Consider the following 6177-nt stretch of genomic DNA (forward strand, 5'->3'; position numbering starts at 1 on the left):
CACTCAAGTACCCTCTCTCTTCTACCGCTGAGAAGCCACCGAAATTCTCAAACTCCAAAAAATCGCCGGTTTGCAATCTTGGTTAGGGTTTTCGCCGTGAAAATGTCGTCCAAGGAAACATCCGTTAACGATTTCGAAGTCGTTCATCGTGGTGAACGGCAGGACATAGACGAAGCCAGATCACAGTCTTCGGTCGCACTTCGTGAATCATCTGGGATTGGCACCACAGAGGAAGCGTCGAAAGCCCTTTTGGTCATGCGAAGGGGTGCAGTAGAATGGCGAGGCCGGAAAAGAAGAAGAACAACGGCTAGTTCCAACGAATCCAACCCCAAAAAGCAGTAAGTGCTAGGTTATCTAAACTGAGGTTCATGTTAATTCCATTTTCAAGTTAAGTGCTAGGTCTAGAACAGTGCATAACAGTCCATGTTAGTTCTAATTGGAGTTCATCTTAATTCTATTATAACAGTTTGTGTTGGTTCTATTAAAAGCTCGTTCGTGTTAGGTCTAATTTCAGTTCACGCTAAGTCTAATTTAACTTGAACGTTTGATTTTATTTTCAGGAAAAAAGTTGGTGATGCTGGTGAAATAAGGCTAAGCATCAATATTGGGGCTTATTGGAAATTTATGAAGCGTCTTGCCCCAAAGATTTGTCAGTGGCATAGGGATACATATTGTAGAACTATATTTGAGCACTATATACTATTTGGAGCTCCTGTACTTGACCGCCTCACACTTGAGCTGGTGTTGAGCTATTATAATGGCGATAGTAACACATTTTCTATCCTGATTCAAAAACTGGGGAAATAAAAATTGTTAAATTTGATTTAGAATGGGTCCATAACCATATTTTTTTCCCAGTTGAAGGGGAAATCCTTTATACCAATCGGGACTCCAAAAACAGAATTTGCGTGGAATACTTTGCTAAACTTTTCAAATCTGAAGAGGGGAGGAAGTTTAAAAAAAGCACCAATTACCCATCGAAGATATCTTGACGATCAACTAGAAAGTCTTGTGGAATCTATAGAAAAGAAGGATATCCAAGACTTTGTTCTACTGTAAATTATTTAACAGTGCTCAATGATATGGTGCCCCAGAAGCGGGGAAGGTGTCTCTAGACCACTACTCAAGCACCTGGATAGCATTAAGAGGGTGAAAGGAGTTGCATTGGCTCAATTCTTTTATACAGAAATTATTAGAGGCATTAGAGTTGCTTTGGAGGGATTGAAGAAGCTAGTGGTTACATATGTCCCAGGTTGCATGTCACTATTGTGTCATATTAAGGTCCGTATTAAGTCTATTTTGATTCATGCTAGTTCTAATTGGAGTCATATTAGTTCTATTTGCAGTTCATGTTAGTTCTAATTAGAGTCATGTTAGTTCTATTTACAGTTCGTATTAATTCTAATTGGAGTCATGTTAGTTCTATTGCAGTTCATATTAGTTCTATTTGTTGTTCATGCTAGTTCTAATTGGAGTTATGTTAGTTCTATTTCCAGACCATGTTAGTTCTAATTGTAGTAATGTTAGTTCTATTTGTAGTTCATGTTAATCCTAATTGGAGTCATGTTAGTTCTATTGCAGTTCATATTAGTTCTATTTGTTGTTCGTGCTAGTTCTAATTGGAGTCATGTTAGTTCTATTTTCATACAATGCTAGTTCTAATTGCATTCATGTTAGTTCTATTTGCAGTTCGTGTTAATTCTAATTGGAGTCATGTTAGTTCTATTTGCAATTCATGTTAGTTCTATTTAATGTTCATGCTAGCTCTAGTTGAGTCATGTTAGTTCTATTTTTAGTCCATGTTAGTTCTAGTTGGATTCATGTTAGTTCCATTTGCAGTTCGTGTTAATTCTAATTGGAGTCATGTTAGTTCTATTGCAGTTCATATTAATTTTATTTGATGTTCATGCTAGTTCTAATTGGAGTTATGTTAGTTCTATTCCCAGACCATATTGGTTCTAATTGCAGTCATGTTAGTTCTATTTGTAGTTCATGTTAATCCTAATTAGAGTCATGTTAGTTCTATTGCAGTTCATGTTAATTCTATTTATTGTTTGGAGTCATGTTAGTTCTATTTTCATACCATGTTAGTTCTAATTGCATTCATGTTAGTTCTATTTGCAGTTCGTGCTAATTCTAACTGGAGTCATGTTAGTTCTATTTGCAGAATTCATGCTAGTTCTAATTGGAGTCATGTTAGTTCTATTTTCAGTCCATGTTAGTTCTAATTGGATTCATGTTAGTTTTATTTGCAGTTCGTGTTAATTCTAATTTGAGTCATGTTGGTTCTATTGTAGTTCATGTTAGTTCTATTTGTTGTTCATGCTAGTTCTAATTTGAGTCATGTTAGTTCTATTTTCAGACCATGTTAGTTCTAATTGCGGTCATGTTAATTTTATTTGTAGTTCATATTAATTCTATTTGGAGTCATGTTAGTTCTATTACAGTTCATATTAGTTATATTTGTTGTTCATGCTAGTTCTAATAGTTTTAAATGTTTAATGTGAATTTGATAAATTTGTTATTGTTCGAATGCTTATTGTATTTGTTACAGTTTTGGTACTATGAGATGACTGGCATAAAGAAATATGTCTATATCGGCAGATTCAGACCTCCAATGATAAATTGGGCAGTAGAGGGTGTGAAAATTCAATCTTTGAAGAAGGTGACGATTACATCAAAAGCAAAGACAGCTTTAATAACTTTTTAGAGGCCTATTGTGGAAGTTGGGCATGTTCCCTCAAAATATGTAATTCCCAGTAGTAGCATATTACCACCCGTAGTACCGAGGGAGGAAGGAGTGCATCATAAGCCTAGCCTAAAGAGAAAGGCGAAGGAGGAGGAAGCCAAGAAGAATTACTCAATAGGCTATGTAAATATCATGTTAAGTCTAACTTATTTCACGTAAACTGTAAATAATATTCATGTTATGTCTAATCCTAATTTCTATTAATCTCTTAATAATCTCAGATCATTGCAAAGCATATTGACGAGGCTTTTGAAGATGAAGATAAGGTGGAAGCTTTACCCTTTGAGAAGCAACTTATTTTTTGAAGAAATTCTGCTAAATTTTGTAAACGATTACTCTTTGCCACAAAATGCAGGAAGAGTATATACTGTAAAGAATTCATGATTGAGATTAACGGACTGAACAGAATAGTGGAAGATTTTAGAAGACGTGATGAGGTTATAGACCCGGTGGTGCGGAAGGAAAATATTAAGAAGAAAATTGCAAAAAACAGTAAGTTGAAGCCACGAGCAGCTGAGGAGGAACACCATTCAAAATTAAGCTTTGTGCATGAGGAAGAGCCCATGAAGAATAAAGTTGTACATAAGAATGTTGAGGAGAATGTTGAGGAGGATGTTGTACATATGAAGAAAGTTGAGGAGGAAGACCTCGTGAAGAATAAAGCTGAGAGAGAAGTCCCCATTGAAGGGGAAGTTGAGAAGGATGTTCAGTGATGACAGTGTAAGTGTCAGAGGTGATTTTGGAGATGAGATTCACCATGTAGATAATAAAGGTGTAGAGATTCATCATGTAGATAGTAAAGGTGTTGTAATGCCAAATGGTATCAGAGCTCTAGTTCCAGTATCCTTAGGATCATCCTGTGTCGAGTCGTGGAGCTAGGATAGAGTTTCTTAGGATTCATGTATAGAGTCCGTAAGGAATTCCTAGTATGAGTGAGGACGATATATGCGTATATCTCAAAAAATTTGAGAATTTTTTTTATGACAACTATTTTTGTATAAGTTTAAAGTATTTGTGCAAATACTATATGTTGTGAAGATTGTATTGTGATACGTTACTTATAGAAGTCTATTTTAACTCATAAACTCTCATTTTCTTATGAGCAGAGAGATGGCAGGACGAGGTAGACCCCGTACCAGGAGGGCTAGCCAGGCAGAGTCTCATCAGCCAGCTCAGTCCGAGCCCCAGCAGACTCCACCCGAGCCGCAGCAGGCTCCTCAGTATCTGGTGGACCTTATGGCTCCTCTTATCGCTCGGATGACAGCTATTGAGGAGTTGGTGACGACTAGCAGGAGGCTTGGCTCCGTATGGTGGAGAGGTACCAGAAGATGAGAGCACCAGAGTTCCAGGGGTCACCGGACCCTCTTGCAGCCCATAAGTGGAAAGAGGATGTGAGCAATATTCTCGATATACTCGGTGTAGATTCAGCGCAGAAGCAGAGGTTGGCATCCTACAGCCTGAAGGGAGATGCCGGGAGATGGTACCGACTTCAGTTTACTCCGGAGTAGAGGATGACCCTCACATGGGAGGATTTTATATACTTCTTTGATGGACAGTACATTTCTTTTGCAGCACCGACTGGGAAGGAGCTCGAGTTGTCCCGATTGACTCAGGGGGACATGTCAGTGGCGGATTTTGAGAGCCGGTTCATGGAGTTGCTACATTTCACGGGCATGTGGCAGACGGGAGAGTGTCAGGCTCAGATGTTCTTAGCAGGGCTTCGCCCTAATCTTCGACGGTACCTCGTGTCTAGGAGGTTTTATTCAGTTAGGGAGGTAGCTGAGGCTGCCACTTCTCAGGAGATTGAGACTACTATGTTCCAGAAGGACAAGGAAGGGAAGGCCAAGACAGGACAGAGTAGGGATAAGAGCAAGAACAAGAGACCCTTTTCTGGACATCAGCAGCAGCATCAGGGCCCTTATAAAAAGGAACCCCAACAGGATCAGAGAGCACATCAGCAGCGCAAGTTCCAGGGATCTTGTTTTAATTGTCACAAGGTCGGGCATAAGGCATCAGAGTGTCGTAGCACACCAGCAGGAGCCCAGCAGGGCAAGGGTCCGAACCACCAGCAGCAGCAGCGCCAGCAGGGCAGAGGTCAGGGCCAGCAGAACAGGCTTGAGGCACCGCCAGCAGCTCAGAGGACTGAGGGACAGATTTGAGTAGTTCAGGAGGTTCCTCAGGGGCAGATTGTCCCATATTCTCCATCCCCAGCAGCAGAGCAGTCTTCAGCCACGGGAAGGGTTTATGCAGTAGTTCCCCGTGATCATGGAGCTAGCGGAGCAGTTGTGGAGGGTACGTTCTTTGTGAATTCCTTTCCTGCCCGTATTCTTTTCGATTCGAGAGCTTCGCATTCCTTCATATCGCATGTATTTATGGCTAGACTCCAGCTCGTAGCTCAGTCTCTAGACACCCCTTTATCTGTTTCCACCCCTTTAGGTGAGGTATCGCTTCTGGAGAGCATTTGTAGCAGGTGTACCGTCAGTTTGGACGAGTCAGAGTTCATAGTTGATTTAATAGTATTGTATATGTCCGAGTTCGATGTCATCCTTGGTATGGATTGGTTGTCTTCCTACCATATTAGTATTGACTGCTTTGCGAAGACAGTTAAGTTGCGAGCGTCCGACAGGTCCGAGATGATTGTAGCCACCTCTCAGGGCAACCGATTTGCGGAGTCATTTCTAGCGTACATCGAGGAGGTGATGTGATGGGATCAGGGTGGTGAGTTATTGGAGACTAGAGTTGTCTCGGAGTATCAGGATGTCTTTCAGGACATACCTGAATTGCCTCCAGTGAGAGAGGTGGAGTTCTGTATTGAGTTGCAGCCAGGCATAGCCCCGATATCCCGCGCACCCTATCGCATGGCACCAGCTGAGATGAGGGAGCTTCAGACCCAGTTGGACGAGTTGCTAGCTCAGGGTTTTATTCGCCGGAGTCATTTTATGCATAGATTATCGAGAGTTGAACAAGGTCACTATCCAGAATAGGTACCCACTACCTAGGATTGATGACTTGTTTGACCAGTTGCAGGGAGCGCAGTATTTCTCGAAGATTGATCTTCGTTCTGGCTATCATCAGCTGCGGGTTCGGGAGATGGATATTCCCAAGACCGTTTTTCATACTCGATATGGGTCTTTTGAGTTCTTGGTCATGCCATTTGGGTTGACCAATGCATCCACGGTATTCATGGATTTGATGAACCGGGTTTTCCGTCCCTTCTTAGATCAGTTTGTGATCGTCTTCATCGATGATATACTCATTTACTCGAGATCAGAGGCAAAACACGAGGAGCATCTACGAGTAGCTTTGAGGACTCTGCAGGAGCATCAGTGAGTTTTGGCTTTCAGAAGTCAGATTCCTTGGCCATGTCATCAGCAGAGAGGGCATAGCAGTGGACCCGACTAAGGTCACGGCAGTTCTCGATTGGGAAC

This window comes from Asparagus officinalis, unplaced genomic scaffold (assembly GCF_001876935.1).
Source record: "Asparagus officinalis unplaced genomic scaffold, Aspof.V1 AsparagusV1_Un95, whole genome shotgun sequence".
Classification (NCBI taxonomy): domain Eukaryota; kingdom Viridiplantae; phylum Streptophyta; class Magnoliopsida; order Asparagales; family Asparagaceae; genus Asparagus; species Asparagus officinalis.